Here is a 19,132-nt window from a genome sequence, read left to right as displayed (position 1 = left end):
AGGAAAAAAATCAGGAGTCATAGATGCAAGCATCACCAACAGAATACAAGAGATAGAAGAGATAATCTCAGGTGCAGAAGATACCATAGAAAATATTGACACAGCTGTCAAAAAAATGCAAAATGCAAAAAGTTCTTAACACAAAACATCCAGGAAATCTAGGACACAATGAGAAGACCAAACCTAAGGATAATAGGTATAGATGAGAGTGAAGATTCCCAACTTAAAAGGCCAGTAAAATATCTTCAACAAAATTATAGAACACTTCCCTAACCTAAAGAATGAGAAGCCCATAAACATACAAGAAGCCTACAGAACACGAAATAGACTAGATCAGAAAAGAAATACCCCCGTCACATAATAATCAAAACACCAAATGCACAAAACAAAGAAAGAATATTAAAAGCAGTAAGGGAAAAAAGCCAAGTAACATATAAAAGCAGACCTATCAGAATTACACCAGACTTCTCAACAGATACTATAAAAGCAAGAAGAACCTGGACAGATGTCATACAAACCCTAAGAGAACACAAATGCCAGTCCAGGCTACTATACCCAGAAAAACTCTCAATTACTATAGATGGACAAACCAAGATATTCCATGACAAATCCAAATTTATACAATATCTTTCCACAAACCCAGCATTACAAAGGATAATGGCAAGAAATCTCCTATGCAAGGGGGATATTATACCCTAGAAAGGGCAAGAAAGTAATCCTCTTCCAACAAATCCAAAAAAAGATAGCCACACAAAGATAATTCCACCTCTAATAACAAAAATAACAGGAAGCAACAATCACTGTTCCTTAATATCTCTTAACATCAATGGACTCAATTCCCCCAATAAAAAGACTTAGGCTAATGGACTGGATATGTAAACAGGACCCAGCATTTTACTCCATACAGGAAACCCACCTCAGTGACAAAGACAGACACTACCTTAGAGTAAAAGGCTGGAAAGCAATTTTTCAAGCAAATGGTTCAAAGAAACAAGCTGGAGTAGCCATTCTAAAACCTCCAGCCCGAGAACACAAAGGAAGGGACTCATGGCTCCCCCTGTATAGGTAGTTGAGGGTGGCCTTGTCAGGCATCAGTGGAAGTAGAGGGCCTTGGTGTCTGAAGGTTTGGATTCCCTAGTGTTGGAGAATTCGAGAGCAGGGAGGCGGGAATGGGAGGATGATGGGAGCACACCCTCATAGAAACTCCCAGAATTATATGAATTAGACATGACAGAGGCAGGCTGCCAGAAGACTAGATTCCAGAATTCAAACAAAAAATTATCTTGATACTAAAATTTGTTTTGAGAATATTGTTTTGTATACTGCAGAATACACAGCCTTAGTGTATCTACTCATCAAGCAAGCTGAGCAGACCTGCTCGAACCTCTGATGTCCTGGAATCTCAGCTGAATGCAGAGAAGACACAGATGTCAGAGGCTTATCAATTTACACTTCCCCCTCCCCGCCCCTCTTCTAATAGCTCAACGCCCATAACCAGCCTCAAGAAGTTAATGAAGAGTCAGCACCCCTACTGCCTGCTTGGGGACTGAGGAGGTTAATATTGGGCTGTCTTTCTAGGAAAAAATAGTGGTTTTGTTGGAACAGGGAGGAATAGCTAGGATTCATTGCATAGCCATAACCTATTGGTAGAAATATAATTTCTTAAATGGTACAAAATTTACTTTGATTTCAAATGTAAGGTCTTCATTGGTACAAATTTCTTATTGATATAAGAGTGAGATTAATATTGTTACTCTCATAGGCATTGTGCCTATATAACACATTTAGGAATACAAGGCTTAGGCCCAGTCCTTCTTTAACTCTTTTAACTGATCCAAGATAGTTAGCCTGTGAGTTGAGGGCATATAGCAAATTCATGACTCTGAATTTATTGTTAGGGTGTTTCCTATATTTTATTTAGAAATAGCTGAGAGGAGTTAACAGACAGCAGTCCAGATTGTCTTACATGAATAGTTGGGTTTCAAAACGTCAGAAGTCCACAGAAGTGATGTTACAAATATTTCTGTATTAAGGTTCATTTTGATTAGAGACCTGTCTGCTCCTGACAGCTTCCTGTCTTGGATTCTAAGAAAACATTAAGCATCTTTGGAGTCACTCCAGTTGTGGTGAGACAGCCACTAGGCAAGAATTGCCTCTTTTCATCTACAGACAAATTACTGTCCAGAAAAGGACACACTTGTGGAATAGTCGACTGATTATATCTGCCAAGACAGAGTAATCAGCCCTTAATAATTCTGCATCACTAGGTCTGTCAGATGATCCTGGGCTAGAAGGCTGAAGATCGGATGCTCCAACGTTTTGTAGTATAGGGACTGTCCAGGTGTTCAGTGGTCTGTATAAATTGGCTAAGTTTTAGAAACTATGCTTTGTGCTTCCCATAATTTCAGTTAATTCAGTCATTCTGGATTTCTGATGGGGTTGAAGACTTATAGTCTCATAGCCAATCCTGGCTATTTATTTTGAGAGAAAAGGTTTGAGAGGATGGTTTTCAGCTGACATTCATTCTAAAGCCAAGAAAAAAGCCAGATTCAGAACTAAGTCTTTTAGTTAGGAGAGATGACAGAGATTGTTTAGTCAACAAAATGATGGACTGGGTATTAGGTCTATCTTGTACCATACTGATACAAATTGGTATAGTTATGCTCTAATTGTATTTTGAGAGAAAAATTTTTTTTATTATTTTAACAGGAAGGGTGATATGTAGGAGGAGCTAAGGTGGGAGGAGTAAGGAGAAGAAGAGAAGTAAGGAGAAGAGGAGAAGGAGATGAGGAGCTAGGAGACGGGGGGGGGGGGGGGGAAGGAACATGGAGGTGGATGTTCCCATGTCTCTGCCAGTCAAAGATAGTTGGTATATCCAGGTTGGGTATTGGGTTACACTTCTGATTGTATGGGCATCTTGTTATTGAGCATTACCAAACTTATAAAGCCTTTGATTAACATTTTTTTTAAAAAGTTACTAATAAAAGAAGAAAGAAAGAAAAAAAGAAAGAAAGAAAGAAAGAAAGAAAGAAAGAAAGAAAGAAAGAAAGGAAGGAAGAAAGGAAGGAAGGAAGAAAGAAAGAGTGATCACAGGTTGGAAAGATGGCTCAGCCATTAAAGGCTAGGCTCACAACCAAAAAAATATAAGAAATATTGATCACAGGAGTGATCATGGGACTTTGTTTATTGCCTTGCTTGTTCTTTGACTATTTGTGTTTATTGTTTTGCTTGTTCCTTGAGTATTTGCATCTATTCTATTGCTAGTTCCTCAACCTAGAACTGACCTTAATACTTGCATGTAATTAAAATGGTATAAAAGCAAAAAGGAGGAAGAGGGATGAGATAGGGGGTTTATGGGAGGGGGAACATCGGGAATGGGGATAACATCTGAAATGTAAATAAATAAAATATCCAATAAAAAAAGAAAAAAGAAAGAAAGAAAGAAAGAAAGAAAGAAAGAAAGAAAGAAAGAAAGAAAAAAGTAAGAATTAAACAATTCAGCCAAGTGGTGGTGGCACTTCACCTTTAATCCTCAAATGTGGGAGACCGAGGCAGGTGGGTATTTGTGAGTTGGTGGCTAGTCTAGTCCACATGGTGAGTGCCAGGACATCCAGGGCTACATGGTATACAAGGACTGTCCACACTGACTTCCAAATGCATATTGTTAATTCAGTTTTTAATATACAGAACTGTCCCAAACAAGAGTATTCAGCCAAAGCACTGATTTTCATATTGGCTCTTAAAATGAGAGTTTTCTGAGCCCACTTGATTCTTGGAAGTGGAGCAGCATTCCAGGCCTACACCCAGGTAAGTGTGTGGTGACTTTACAGAATAAAACCACAGTGGAGATCAGTTGCAGGGCCATAAACTAATATGCTGAAAAACTAGTTTAGCAGTATCAGCATTCTGAAATCACATTAAAGAGGTGGATGAAGGAAATAAACACTTTCTGAAAAATTTCTAGCCAGCCATGCCAGCTCTGGGAAGTCACCATCTCTAAATCAGGAATCATTTAGACCTTATAATTTCAACAAGATTCCTAACAGTTAATGGAGATGAAATAACCCTTGCTACCCAGGAACTTTAAAATATAAGAGGTAGAACATGCTGTCATTTTCTTCAAGTCTACTTAACTGGACATTCATGTATTATGTCACAACTATTCCAGTCTATATCAAATTAGCAGAGTGTTTCATTTCTCAGTTTTTCAAAAAGGATCTTTAATAATTTGCTGATTGTATCACATTAAATTTCAAAGCTACAGAAGGCAGAAACAATTGTATGCTTCAGATTGTGACTCACTGGGATACATATTAGTACCATGATAAATGCACTGGAGGGAGACTCAGGGAGGAGGGAGTCAGCCTCTAGATGCAAACATCTTTCACTGACTAAAGAAATCTCTGTGTGAGTTATTTTTCCAGGCTTTTACTGACCTTTTATTCAAAATCATCTTTTAATAAATTAACTTTAATTTTAAAATTATTTGATAAGTAATAAATTATTTAATTAACAAAATTACAAGTACATATTCTTTTTATTAACTTTAACTACATGAAAATTACCATAATTTATACTCTCAATTATCATTCTATATAACAGATACACCGTAATGAGGTTGACAGTATTTCATTTTACTACAGAAAATATGAGTAAGCAAGAGGATAAAGTACTAGGACATGATAGAAGTATTTTCTAGACCAAACAGCATACACATGCAGGTGAGGGGTGGGACACCAAAGCTCCTGCCTCCTGCCCCAGAGTCACAGAGCACGCTTTCCGATGGTCAGCTCCCGAGCAGGCTGAAGAACACAAGTTTCCATTTTCTTATTTTAGCTTTGGTATTGTCTTATTATCTCAAAATGTACAGAATCTTTGGAAATATAAACTGTGACTTGAGATCTTACAATTATTGCACACAGTCTGAAGTTTCAGCTAACAGTGGACATAGCAACAGCAGACACTGACACTGAATAAAGACTTAACTGCCAATAACCACTGGTCTGCAGTTAGGCTGTAAAGCACTCTGGTAAAATGTATTCCCCACCACTCTGAAAGGAGTGCCATCTAGATCTGGGACCATTTTGCATTTCCAACTCATCTACAATGGCTGACTGCTAATGTCTGTTTAGGGAAGGTTAAAAGTTTGGTGTGGGGGAATGTGCAGGTTTGGAAGAGAAGGGAAAAGAATCAGTTTCCAAGCAAACTAAATATGTTTAATTATTGTGTCTTATGAAGGTATATTGTTTTCTAAAACAATTCTATGTTAAGAGGGCCACAGCCCAGACTGACTAATTTCTCAACTTTGCCAGGACAGTACTAATCTAGCTCACATGCAGCCCCCTGCAGGAAAGCCTAAGGTAAATCTGGGAAACTTCCTACACTTTGTACATTTTCAAAATATTCTTCTTCACTATTCTTGTTTTACAGGGCAAAGTAATTAATAAATATTCTATTGTCAAGGAAATGCACTGTTTCACTAGATCACCGGTCTCTCTGCTTATCTCCTAAGTGGCATCATGTACAATTTAAGTAGTAAAAACATAAAATTCATTCCCATATAAACTGAGACAGGGCCTAGAGAAATGACTCAGCCATTAAAGGCTAGGCTCACTACCAAAATATAAACTAAGACAGGCCCAGAATTTAAGGGACAGATTTCAAAATAGTAAAATAACACTACATTTAATTATGTTTTACTAACAGTTCATTCTTCCAAAAGTAAACTATAGATATTAACATTTTAAAAACAGTGACCCAGTGACTTAGCAAATGCTATCTGACCTACCCAACACTGGTTTACACTTGCTTGGTGTGGTGAAGTGCAGTTTATAGCTCTGTACTATTTATCTTCTCTCCTAGTTACTCAAGAATACAATATGCAGTTAATCAACCTATGTTCATCCAAATCATAATTTTGAGTGCTTTGTATATAGATACTCTAAGAGCTAATTATGTTCTCAGCACTAACTTCAGGATCAGTGCAGGCTTTCCTGAGGAAAGGACACTGATTCAGAGACCCCAACACCCAGGATGCGTAGTATAAGCCAGTGAGATTACTTCATAGTAAGACTGTCTGTGCACAAGGAGCCAGTTTACTGAAAAAAATTTAAGTCATTATAAAGGTTTTGAGACCCAAAGGGAGAAGGGAAATCACTGAAGAGGTTTTAGTAAAGTGATTAATCTGCCAGCAGCTACTGCCCTCACATGGTTCGTCTGCAGCTGTCCTGGGAATCTCCCTCTCTCTCTCAGCTGAGAATCTCGGCAACTGCTCTATCAGTTAGGAGAGAGGTGTATCCTAGTGGTACTTTGAAATCTAAACTTCTAAAATGTCTAAAAATGGTCATTTTGTTCTCTATATAGTACTGGGTCTGAATGTAATGCTCCAAACTACTGGGCCTACCTTACCACCCTGAAACCAGCCTTAGAATAAAGCCTATGCTGAGAGTAGCAGAAACAAAAGAAGAACAGTCCTCTGAACTGCTGAATGCATTACTTAAGAGTCCATCCTTGGATTTCCAGTACTATTAGACAATAAGACCTAATGCTGAATGCTCACTTGGGTCAACAAGCTCTGCCTGTTCAAGATGAGAGCATGTGGCTGGTTATGTGGCCTGAACCCATAACTAGAGAGGTGATTCTGAAGGGAGATGGTCACAGGAACACAGTGCAGAGCATGGATGCCAGTCATTTGCAATGTTGGGCTGCAGAAGAAGGGGTCTAAGAGCAGTCAAAAGGTCACAGAGAAGTGAAAAGAAAGTGTGGCACTAAGGGAACAAAGGAAAGAAGGGATTCTGGGAGAGATGGGCCCAGGAGTACCCTGCTGTTGAAAGAAAGCAGTGATCTGTGGACTTCACAACTCATCACCTGTCCACTCTATAAATGGGAGAGGCTGGGGCAGGGTCTGCTGATAATGAGAAAAGTAGAGACAATAAAGATATGCTTTAGACAGATGTTTACAGACAACAGAGATGTATGAAGGAGGGGAAAGAAGCCCCAAAACTGGGCAAAGAACTCAGTAAAGACTTTTGTTGTCAATTAAATAATTTATTACCTATCAAATAATTTTTAAATTAAAGTTAATTTATTAAAAGATGATTTTGAATAAATGGAAGGGAGACAGCATGCTCATAGAACAGGCAGAGGTTTCTGGAAGGGATGCTACACAGAACACAGGTGAGGGTTCTGACAGATGGAGGCAGGTTTGCAGAACGCAGAAAAGCATGTTACTTCTCAGTGGCCACATCTCTGGCCTGAAAAGGCAGCTAGTGTTGGCTACAAGAATGGTGCAGGCAGGAGAATACAAAGTTTAAGTCACTGGGAAGTGGAAAAATTATTTCAATCAGAGCAGTGAGGTGGGACTTGGAGAGCCCAGGTGAGCACACACCTTGGAGCAGGTGTCCAAGATCCCACAGCTTTTGTTCAGTCATTCACTCCATAGTGTGTCCAAGAAGGTTGTGGGCAGAGCAACAGAATCAGAGTTTTGCCTAGACAAAACAGACACTGCAAAGATGAAGAGCTGATTCTTTTGGCAACCTACACATTCATGTAACCCTCCTACTGTACAAACAGCACTTTGGGTATGTTTAAGAAAGTTTAAAAGCTACGTCAAGGAACTTAGACAGTAACAGAGAGCAACCTTAAATAATAAGAATAATATGAAGGTAAGAACTTTGTAAAACAAAGAAATCAAATCACTGGGCTGATGACAGAAAGAGGGAAATGAACTTGACAAAAACATCAAATGCACACAACATGATACACTTTTTATTTTCTTGAAGTAATGGGGATTGAATGTAGTGCCTTGCAAATTAAACGCAAGTGCTGTACCACTAAGCAACACCTTCAGCCTACTCACAAACTATAAATCCAATCATTGAACTCTTTATTTAATATAGCAGTGATAATTGCACATGGGAGGGTATTTATTGAATGAATAAACAGAATGCCTTGGCTAATGCTTAAGGGAAAAGTAGAAACTTTTATAAAAACCTTAAAAGGGAAAATTGGAATATGAATATATAACCTAAAATGTCCTAATAGGATTATCATCTCCAAGGGAAGGAAAATGATTGTGGACAGCTCAGACTACTGTCTAGCAATGCTTCCCATCCCTCAGAGCAGTGGTACAGAGGCCAAAGTAGCCTGTGGTCCCTCTTCACTGAGGTGACAGTAATCAGGTTGGTGCAGACAATCTTCAGTGGAGCCTTCCTTTTCACAGAATGCCAGCTCTTCCAAGTAAATCCCAGTCTGTGAGCCAAAAGTCAGGCACCCTTCCCTCCTTCTAGCACTGAGAGTCATCCAGGAAATGGTACCTGGACTTAGACTTAGAAACAAATACAAAGCCAGACAGTACTGGCATCTAAAATTTTCTGTTAAAATTTCAAGTTAAAATTTTGTAAAAAACAAACCAAAACAAAAACCTTTGTAAAAATATTCTCTTTTGTAAGAATGTTTTCATTTAAATAAAATTCTAACAGCAACAAAAATATAAATATTTAATGTATCTGATCCAGAATTAAAAGTATTTTTACAGACAAAAATATGCCTTGGTACCCTCTAAAAGAAGAGGCAGAACTTGGTGTATCATCATTGTAGACAGTGGACTACAAACAGGCTGCACCACACAGCCAGAAGAGGGACAGGCTGCTGACACTGTGGTAAGTGCTTCATCAGTGGTACCTGCATTAAACCCTTCCTCTGAAGCCAGTCTGCCATGTAATTTAACTTTTTGTGGAGCTGGAAGAGTGTGAACACCATATTCAAGATGGACCAGAGATGCCTATGCAAATTGCCAGGTAATGCCTAGTTCCTGGAATTTCTGTGAAGCTTCAAACTACTGTGACAGTACAGTAGTGGAGGAAAGTCTGCAGACATAGGCCACTGTGGTTGCTGCAAAAGTAAGACAGCTCAGGGACTTCTTCCAGAGCAAAGAAAGAAAGCCAGACATTTTAGACACTCAAAGAAGGAACCACTCTTATAATCCATGTGTGTGGGGAGAACAAACTACTGGAAAGGACCCAGAATGAACATAGGAAACAAGAATCACTCACGCACACATAAAGGCTGACAAAGGAGATGGCCAGAAGAAGAAGAGTTGGAACATTTCCTCAGATGCCCACACTACTGAGAGCTGGCACACCCAAGACAGCTGACATGCCTGCCCTAGGGAAACCATGCTCTTAATCTGAGCAATGAGGAATCCTGAGAAGTTCATGTGGAACAGGAATGCTGCTGCTTTATAATCATGGGAACATCCAAGCTCCATGGAGCTCATTTTCTGAGCCTCCTTTATCCCTAGATATGCACAGTAACTAGTGGCTGTAACTGTATCTGACACCACCAGGGAGTTTCAATGCCCTTGAACAGTCATGTTCCCAATCTGGTACAGCGGCAATACAGTTATATTCCTGAGAAGCATGGAAAGACTTCAAGCTTTCTTTAGAGATGCATTTCTTTCTCAGGCTACTTGGTTATTCTGTTACTTTGGATACTTGATTTATTGATTCCGGTGCTAAAGACAGAACCTGGGGCCTCATGCATACAGGATAAAGATGTAAGGTCTGATTCTTCAGCAATTTCTGAGAAGTAGAGTTAAAGGTCCCAGGATACATCATTTTCAGTAACCTATCCCAAAAAAGGATTTTGCAAAGGTACATACACACACACACAAACACTGAGAGAGAGAGAGAGAGAGAGAGAGAGAGAGAGAGAGAGATATTACTTTAAAAACCAAAATGGGGCTTTACAGAATTAGAGCCAGTCCTACCTTCAAAGGTTCTGAATCAACATTTTTGTAACAATAGTCATAATCCTTCAAAGATCCTAAATCAAGATTTTTGTAACAATAGTAATAATAAATAGTTCAGATGCTCATCCACAACTGAGAACCAGCATGCTAAACTATTCTTGGTTCCTAATGTGAGTCCTATAGCATTGTCATCTAAAATCCCCTAAATTGGAGAGGTCACAGCCTTACTATAACCAAGGCTTACATAGGATATTGTTCACTAGCATTTAAATATACAAATGAACAAAAAAGAATAACTTTGATTTGAACTGATGTCTAATTAGCTTTTAATTAATTAACATGAGAAAAACTAATTTTATTTAAACAATTCTAAAAAATCTTTAACCTCAAATGATTCAAATGATAGTTTCTTACCTGAAATGTGAATCAGCAGTGACGTTTTAAGATTTTATGTGCAGAAGATCTACACACACACACACACACACACACACACACACACACACACCTATATGTGTGTGTGCAGAATGGTAAAATATTTAAGAATTTTAAAATAAAAATTTCAGGTATCTTGGTAGAGATATTTAATATGATATTTCTGTACATAAAGAGAAATGCTAACAAAAACACAGTAGAAAAAAGTTAAGACTTTTTCCTTTGTAGTTTAAAATACATCTCCAGTGGTAAATCTCCCACCCAAATAAGTTAGTCTCTCTTTTTTCAACTGTAATACCCAAGCAGTTAAAATAGATAAACTTTGTTAATTGGGAAGTGGCTCCATATAAAAATCCGATTAAAAATTAAGGATTTGCTCAGTAGTGCTTTTCCGATGCAATTTTAAGACAGAAAAATACTAAGCAGATAAATCAAATGACAAAAATAAAACTGAAAAAGAAAAAAAAAACAATAGCTTTCAAGTTGAAAAAGCTTCCCCATAATTAGCTTTCATTAAGGGACTGCTTCTTTCTGAAAACTTCTGCATAGCTACTAAATGAGAAAATCATATGTAATATCTCACTGCAGCATCACTGCTGCCTGCCTGGAGAATGTAACACTGGATGCTGCACTGCTGCTCATCCCCTCCTTACAGCATGTGTTTCTCTGGGAATCACACTCTTTCACTGTGGACAACAGAACATACCCTGCAGACATCTGAAGGCTTAGTGTGCAGACCAGAACTTAGGATTTCAATCCAAATTAACTTACCCAGTTGAGAGACGGCTAAGATTCAAGACAAAGGCTGCCCCTCCTAAGACAGCAAGACTTTAGCACTGGAGTTCATGCCAAGTATTTCCAAGCATGTTTCTCCTAGTATAAACACTAAAATAAAGATTTAAGTATCCCCACTCACTACTCCTGAACTTGAGCCAAGTTGTGTCTCCATAATATAAGCTGCTATGGCAACAGAAAGAAAATGAACCAATTATATATGCTTGCTCTTAAGATTACTAGCTATCATTAACAAAGAAATTGGAACTAACCCGAACTTTATTTATGGAATGTTCTGATTATCAGTTTTCTAATATTCTTTTATTTCCAACTCCTGCTTTTTCCAATGAGCATGGCCTCACAGTATTATCTTACAACCTTTCTTTTTTCTTTTCTTCCTTCCTTCCTTTCTTTAACAGATTTATAAATTCCTCCAGGGAGACAGGTGAATCAGTACAAAAACCCAGAAGGTTCATGGGACTTAGAGAGTCTGAGAAGAACAATGGACTGAACATTTGGTGCTCCTAAAGTTTGGATTCAAAGCAATTTGATCACTTCTCTGTGACCCTGAGCAACAGGAGCCTGTTCCTTTACCATGAAATTGCACTACTTCCCTCAAGCCACTACTATGAGGGATACATGGAGTGTATAATACATGCCTAGTATGATTAAGTGCTCAATTACCAGCACCTTGAAAAAAATGGTAATATAGAAAGATGTTGCCATAGGCCACATTTACAAGGAAAGAAGCCCTAAAAACTGCTCACAAAGTAGACTTTTAAAGCAATTTATTGTGCAAGGTCCTGAGTCCAGGAAGCTAGTATCTTCCTGATTTTAAAAACGTTTTAAACACTGCACTGAGCATATTGTGCTACAGACTCTCAACACATATTTATTTTAAAATTTGCATAGATCTTTCATGTTCCCATGATAAATGCTAAAACTAGGGGAAATGATACTCCATTCTTTAAGCTATATTTTAGATTTACTCAAAAGACTAAAGTAGTTGGGGAAAGCACTAACAATCTTCAATAGATCTACCTTTCTTAACCTGCTCTGATAATAACCGGGGAGCATGTTCTGGGTGTTTATTCCAACTCTGCTTTTCAACAGAGTAGAATCACTCACTAGTCATAAAAAAGTATCATTTAGAAACTACAAGTGATTAGTATATCTCAAGGTTACAAACTAGAATAAATTAGACATCTATAATGTTAAGACCTCCCAAAGAATCCCAACTAAAATACAATGTATCTCAGCTCATCCATACTGTAGCACTCTGGACTGACTTCTTGTTACATTTTATTTCACTGGCTTGATAACTGTTATTCTAATGTCTCAAATGTTACTCTAACTTCTTAACTTAGTCACCTCAGTATGTAGCAAGTATCCAACACAAAGCAAAGTTTCAATAAATAATAATGTATTAATATACCAAAAATATACATTATTTTATTTATACAAAATACAATACAACATCTCAATGTGATCATATGTTATGCATTAACTATAGACTTAAAGTATGCCTTATAACAAAACTAATTTGCTTCTAAAATATTGTTTAGTTTAAAAAAAAATATGCAAGTTGTCAGCAACACACCCTTTCTAGTTCACCTGTGGCTTGTTTAAAAATTGATACTTCCCGTATCTATGAAATAAACAGATGCTTGTTTATCATTCATTTATTCATTTGTTAATTTCTTGAGTTTTCAAGACAGGGTTTCTCTGTGTAGCCCTAGCTGTCCTGGAACTCTCTCTGTAGATCAGGGTAGCCTCAAACTCAGAGATCCAACTGCCTCTGCCTCTTGTATACTGGGGTTAAAGGTGTACATAACACCATGTCTGGCTTACTGGCCTATCTTTTAAATGTCTAATAACTCTGACCTACTTCTTTTTTTTTTTTAGTTTTACATAAAGCCAGACATGTTGTAGCCACTCATAAAGTAAATACTTCATGGAATAAATGTCACAAAGCTTGCCACACAGCCAAAGGAGCCATATCTTTACAATAACATAGTAAATAAATGACTTGAGCACTTGGACATAAGGGATTTCTACTCCTCTTATTTAATAGGTGCTAAGGTCAGACCCTGCATCTCACCGTGAGTACAATGTCCCAGATATTAAAGTCTCCTTTAAGGAATCTGACTTAAAAATCAAAACCCTATTATTAAATAGAAGATATCATAAAAATCTGAAAGATTAGGCATCTGACTAACCTATTATTAATAGTCACATTGTCCAGTTAAGTATCTGCCTCTAACAATTTGTTTAATTTTATCTACTTGAATACACAACGGACTATGCAAGTATTTTTAAAGTCCAAATATATGTTTTGCTTACAGATTATTGCTTTGTATTTATTAGTAATTTTGATTCTGATTCTTATATAACATTTCCACAGTAGAAACTAACTAGAATTTTCTAAGTGGAAAAAAGTCAATAACAGCAGGCTTATATTTCTATTTCTCCCTCTCTCTCCCCTCCTTTTCTTAGAACTTAAAATGGGGGCGGGGGAAGAGAGAGAGAGAGAGAGAGAGAGAGAGAGAGAGAGAGAGAGAGAAATTGAGAGAGTTTCAGATCATCTAGGAAAATGGAGGATTTAGAGCCATAAGGAAGGGATCCCGAGAGACTCTGAAAACACACCTGCAGCCTGAAGAGCCAGATCAACAATAATATTCAAGTATCATGGGAAGGGGCTGGGAGGGAGCTGGATTAGCATAGGAGGCTAAGTAGATCATTTAACTGCTCAGCTATTGAGGTGTAGCTTGAAATAAGTCTTTGTTTCTCTGTATGGTTGTTGGGGACTAGCATAAGGTAAAGAAATACAGCTGTCAGATTAATTCACATTTATATTATATTTATATTAAATTTATATTACATTTATATTAAAGCTAATTCTTTAATGGCAGTCAGATTAATTCACATTTATATTATATTTATATTAAATTTATATTACAATTATATTAAAGCTGATTCTTTAATGGCAGAAAAAAAAACTTCAAATGGTCACCCATTTCATGAACATGTTTAGCAATTATTCAAAAGGACTGCTCTCAGGGAATTTATATTTAAATTCTCTCTCTTCTGCAGATTCCACTCCTGTCACTCACACAGTATCCCAGGGATCTCTGACCGTCAGTGTTACATAGATCCCTACATGTACTCCAGTGCACAGGCATGCACATGAACAGTAGGACGGGGAACCTGCTACAAGGCACTCAACTTCCCATATTAAAAGACTTCTATACTTTTAAGATGACCGTATGCAAATTTTAAGCGAGTCAGTGTAGGTGAACACCGCACAGTGGTAGAGATACAGTAATGTTTTACTGTCATGGTACTCAACTTCTGTGGTTACATTTCAACAGAGAACCATAGGAATCCACAGGTCCCTAACACCCCAAGTCACCACAGCACAACCTAGCTGCACTTCTTGGGACAATAAGAAAACAGGCACTGCAAGCAGCTCCCCCGGTCACTGTAGGAGACTCATGTACAGATGTAAACTAGCAGCCTTTCACCTCTTATCAATTCTTAGAAAAACCATGAGTGAGAAATGGAATTCATTTCCAGAATGAGCTGGTGAAAGATGGCCATAGTTATTCTCTGTAGATTATCTACTTGAGCAATATAAAACATATAACTTGAAGTACAGATAAGGTATTGTAGGTGAGCATAAGTACCAAATTAGAGCCAAGTGTTAAAATAACTCTCAGATGCTTTGCTTCAGCTATGTATATATGTCAGGAATAATAAATACCAGGGGTTTGGAAGTAATGAATTAAAACCCAAAAATCACCATTGTTAAAATTGGTTCGGGGAGGTGTGTGTATGTGTGTGTGTGTCTGTATGTTTCTGTCCCTTCTGGTCTTTATATGAATTGTAAATAAAACCCAAAAAAGGAGGGAGAAAAACAAAAAACAGCAATAGCAAGTGCAAGCTTAGAGAAGCAAAGTAACAATATAGCAAAATAAAAACTAACACTACAAAGTTTTGAGCCAGCAAGATGGCTCAGTCTGTAAAGCTACCTGCCTGTTGATTCTGAATTCAATCCCCAGGACAGAGAGAACTCAATCCTTCAAGCTGTCTTCTGACCTCCACACTCATGTCACAGTATGCACACTGGTACACATTATGCATAACAATACACAATAGCAATAAATCTAGAAAGGTTTCACACATACTCTCCACCACAGAAAATAAAAGTTCAAAGTGAAGAAGACTTAAGGTGTCAGATTTCATTTGAGCCATGTTCTGGGCTAATGGCTTTTTAAGCCAGGGCTCTGTACTTAACTTGGACCAAAATGACCACTTCTAGGAAAGGCAGGCAACTTTACAAACTATAGACAGTCCTCAGTCTTTCTTGTATCAAAATCAACAAACTGATTAACTACAGGAACAGAAAATAACAACTTTCTTTCATGCTAGATAACTAGAGGTAACAGACAACACAAGAGAGCCTCCCTGGGAGCTCAGCTTTGGTTGCAGCTCTGTAAGTCCCAAATCAAGGAGGAAACTGAGCTGTAATGAGGACCTCAGCTGTGCAACCTGTCCTCACAGTTCTGGGGAGCTTGGCACTGCTTCAAGAGCAGCCTAATCCTCACAAGAACTGTGAGGTTGGTTCAGTAACTCCTTGTTCTTCATTGCCTAACCCACCAAAAGTTAAGTCATTTGCCAAGAACCTACTAAATGACCAAAGGGAGATACAAACCCAAGTCACTGAGCCTTTAGGTCTGTGGTCTTAATCATTATGCTATGACTCAAATAAAATAACCAAATTAAACACCCTGAAAAAATTAATGCTAAGTTCAACTGAAGGTTTGCAAGCAAAGAATGGCTAAGGTTTGCTGCTCATTTGCTGGTTTTCTTTTCTTCTCATGACACATTCTCTTTGCTTAGATTTAATGATGGGTTTTTTATTTAAAAAAAATCAATCAACTAAAAGCTAAAGAGGGTAATAAAAAATCTTCCAGCAGCTGGTTAGGGTTTTAAGCAACCACTGTCCTAACAGCGTGTGATAGTTCTGTTACAAATATCAAAAATCTTTGCTCCAATTAGCATCGCAATTAAGTTATGCCGGGATATGTCTCTATTATATGCTATCAGAACCATCCTAAAGGGTAATAGAGTCAGGGTTACAAAGGGGTGAAATAAACCTATGTCTTTTACAGAAACATGCAAATTGACATCCACCCAGACCACCAACTTTACAATATCTGAAGAATATTTAAATAGAATTAGAGTGCAGTTCTAACATTTTAATCCATTTTTTAAATAAATAAATAAAGCATTCATGTGTGCATTTATTGTAAATGGTAACTGCAAGAAAAACCAAACTGTCCACCTTGGAGAACACAAGAGGTGAGATACAGTTTTCACATGAACAGTCTATACAGAAAAAGATAGTGCATGAAGTACAGCAATTCCCTTAATCAGAGTTCAACAAGAAACTTATTTTGACGTGATCATAGTCGCATCTCATGTCTTCTGATCTTTGATTCTCTGGCCTCTTCATCTTATTGAGTCAGCCAAACTACTGACTACAATGTAACCAAAGAACTAACTACAATGTAAACAAAGACCAGGAAAATAATATGCCTGTACATAAACTCACATTTCTTCTTCTAGTAGAATACATTAGAGATTTTAAAAAGTACAAACATCATCTTGCCTACCACAAAACACTCAAACTTTTAGAGTACGACCAGATACTCTCTAATAACTTCTAGACACTAATTGGAGATCAATGGCATCCCCCAATCATTTGAGATTATGTATCCCATAATAATTAAGCTACGTGTCTTGTTACATATCTTGTTTTCTTTTTAAAAAGCATTTACTTTCTATGTCTCCTAGTGATTATTTTTTTTAATGTTTTGGCCGGCATACAACACAATTGACTGTAGGAAACCTAACTCCCAGGTGAAGCAGAGAGAGGGCCTGAGTGAGATAGTCTCACAAAAACCCTTAAACTGCTCACTGCCTTTAGGGTGACCTCTCCCTCATTGGGCCACCTGGCCACTTCCTCTAAGCTCAAAAACACACATGACACCAGTCATTATGTATACAGCAAGTGAAACCAGCAATTGGATACATACCACATAAGACACTGGGTGCAGTATAAGCCTCCTACTAACATGGGTTCTGTGTAAACACTGTATGACACTAGTAACTATACAACTCTACAGGAAACCAGGTACTGTGTGTGTACTCAGTATAAGACACCAGTCACACTGGTCGTGCAAGGAATCTTAACACCAGATACTCTGTAACACTTTTTGACACTAGATACTCTATACAAAGATTCTGCATACTCAACTGCACACAATGCTAGATAGATACTATGTACACATCTTATCACTCCAGCGATTCAGTGCACAGTTCAGCTGCACCGTGGCAGAGGCCGGCGTTTATACAGATTAGAGGACACAGGGTGTGCATGCATACTGCCCGTGACAGAGTGCTACACGCTAATCACATAAGACAGTCAGTACCACAGACACACTGCAAACACTGAACACCACAAACACATCACCAACGACTAAGTCCCACGGACACACAGCAAAAGCCCCCTTGGCTCGGCCCAGGAAAAAGGCACGAGGGGAGACAGTGCAAGCAAAGTTCGGGCCACAGCCCCACAGGCAGCGTCCCCATCAGCTTCTCTCCCCGGCGCTGCGTGGGCACAAGGCAGCTGATCCCCCAGGACGGCCAAGAGGACCTGTTGAGGCAGCTGAGGCCTCGCTACCCGCTCGCCTGCAGCCCCCGGGAGAGCGACGAACACCGGTCTCGGGTCTCAGGAACGTTCGCTTTCATTGCTCTCCTCCGCCCGCTCCACGTTCCGCGCAAAGGCCCCAGGGCCTGGCCAAGCGGGAGGCGCGGGGACCCGGCGGGAGGAGCTCACAAGACTCCGCGGCTTCCCGGCGCCAGCAGGCCGCGCGCGGTTCTCCGCGGCCTTCACGCGGGCCTGCTCCTCACGGCAGCCTGAGGTAAAAGGTGCTGGACAGAGGAAACGCGCCCACCCCTCAGGCCTCACCGGCCACGGGCAATCCCTGAGGCCGCCGTCAGTCGCCGCCCGCCCGCCAGCCCGGGAGCCCGCGGCCGGGGCAGCCGCCACAGCACAGGCCGCGCCACCGCCGCGGATGCCTCCGCCCTCCCCGCCGCCCAGCCACCCCGCCGCCGCCGAGCTTTCCCCACCATTATGCTCCGCTCCGCCGCCGCTGCCGCTGCCGCCGCGCCCGGCCCTCCCTCCGGAGCCGCCTCGTTCCCGCCGCCCGGCGCCTCTCGGGCCTCAGCCGGCGACGGGCGCGGGGGGCGGGGGGGACGCAGGCCGCCGCCTCCTCCTCCCCGCCATCTCCTCCCTCCTCCCCGGCTCCCCCCGCTGGCTCAGCGCGGAGGGCTCGGGGCTCGAGGGGCGCCATGTTGGCGGCGGCTTCCACCACAGAAAATGCCTCGGCGCGCGCCGGGGCGAAGCCGGGCGAGGCGGCCGGGGCGTCGCGCGCCGGCTGGAGGCCTGGCCCGTCGCGCGCTCTCGCTCGCTCGTTCGCTCGCTCGCTCACTCACCGCGTCTCCTCAGCCCGACGGCGGCGCTGGGCCTGCGGGGCTGCAGAGGACGCCTGGGGGCAAAGTTGGCATCCCCACCAAGAGGCGGTTCACACGGTGCGGGCGCGGCGGCCGGCCAAGCTCGCGGCCTCCTCCGAGTTCATTGTGTGCGCTTGAGTGTTTCCCCGCGCGGGGCCGGGCCGGGCGAGCGCGGGGCCTGGGCCGAGCCGCGCACGGGGGGCTCTAGCGGCCAGCGCGGGACTTGCGCGGCCCGCGCTGCCTCCCCGCCCCGAGGCCGGGGGAGTCCGCCGCACCCGCTCCTACCTTCCCTCGACCTGTCTTCCGCGCCTCTCTGAGAAATCAGTTTCAGCATATTCTAAGGGGTCCACACACGAAATCCATATCAACACACACGTGCAAGCTACGTACGTGCAGGCGCGCTGGAGGCGAGCACCGAGACACGAGGGTAGCATTGTTAGGATCCGGCCAAGCCCGGTGGGCTGCGTCGCAGCTTGCGGTGTGGACCCGCTCCGCACTTTGCTCGGCTCCTAATGGCTCTGTGTTGGACAAGCACTCGCCCGTAGACTGACCCGAGTGGGTAAAATAGTATTCCTCGCTTTCCAATCCTGTGCT

The 19,132-nt window shown here is 40.8% G+C and overlaps 1 protein-coding gene across 8 annotated transcripts in view; it reads right to left on the bottom strand.

The window, feature by feature from the left end:
* The window catches only part of Zmynd11 (zinc finger MYND-type containing 11), an 85,626-nt gene extending 66,697 nt beyond the window's left edge, over nucleotides 1-18,929 (bottom strand). For 4 of the 8 annotated variants that reach the window (XM_028769804.1, XM_028769811.1, XM_028769812.1 and 1 more), the window contains exon 1: nucleotides 18,521-18,638. The gene's annotated coding sequence lies outside the window, so the exon portion shown is untranslated. Of the gene's footprint in view, nucleotides 1-18,520; nucleotides 18,640-18,823 lie in introns of those variants that run through there. The other 4 variants (XM_028769813.1, XM_028769814.1, XM_028769807.1 and 1 more) reach the window with 3 other exon arrangements.
* Nucleotides 18,930-19,132: the final 203 nt, after the last annotated feature.

The sequence above is a fragment of the Grammomys surdaster genome, unplaced genomic scaffold, assembly GCF_004785775.1.
Source record: "Grammomys surdaster isolate TR1022 unplaced genomic scaffold, NIH_TR_1.0 194, whole genome shotgun sequence".
NCBI classification, from domain to species: Eukaryota; Metazoa; Chordata; class Mammalia; order Rodentia; family Muridae; genus Grammomys; species Grammomys surdaster.
The sequence above is the reverse complement of the archived record's forward strand: the minus strand, read 5'-3'. Positions and strand labels throughout refer to the sequence as shown.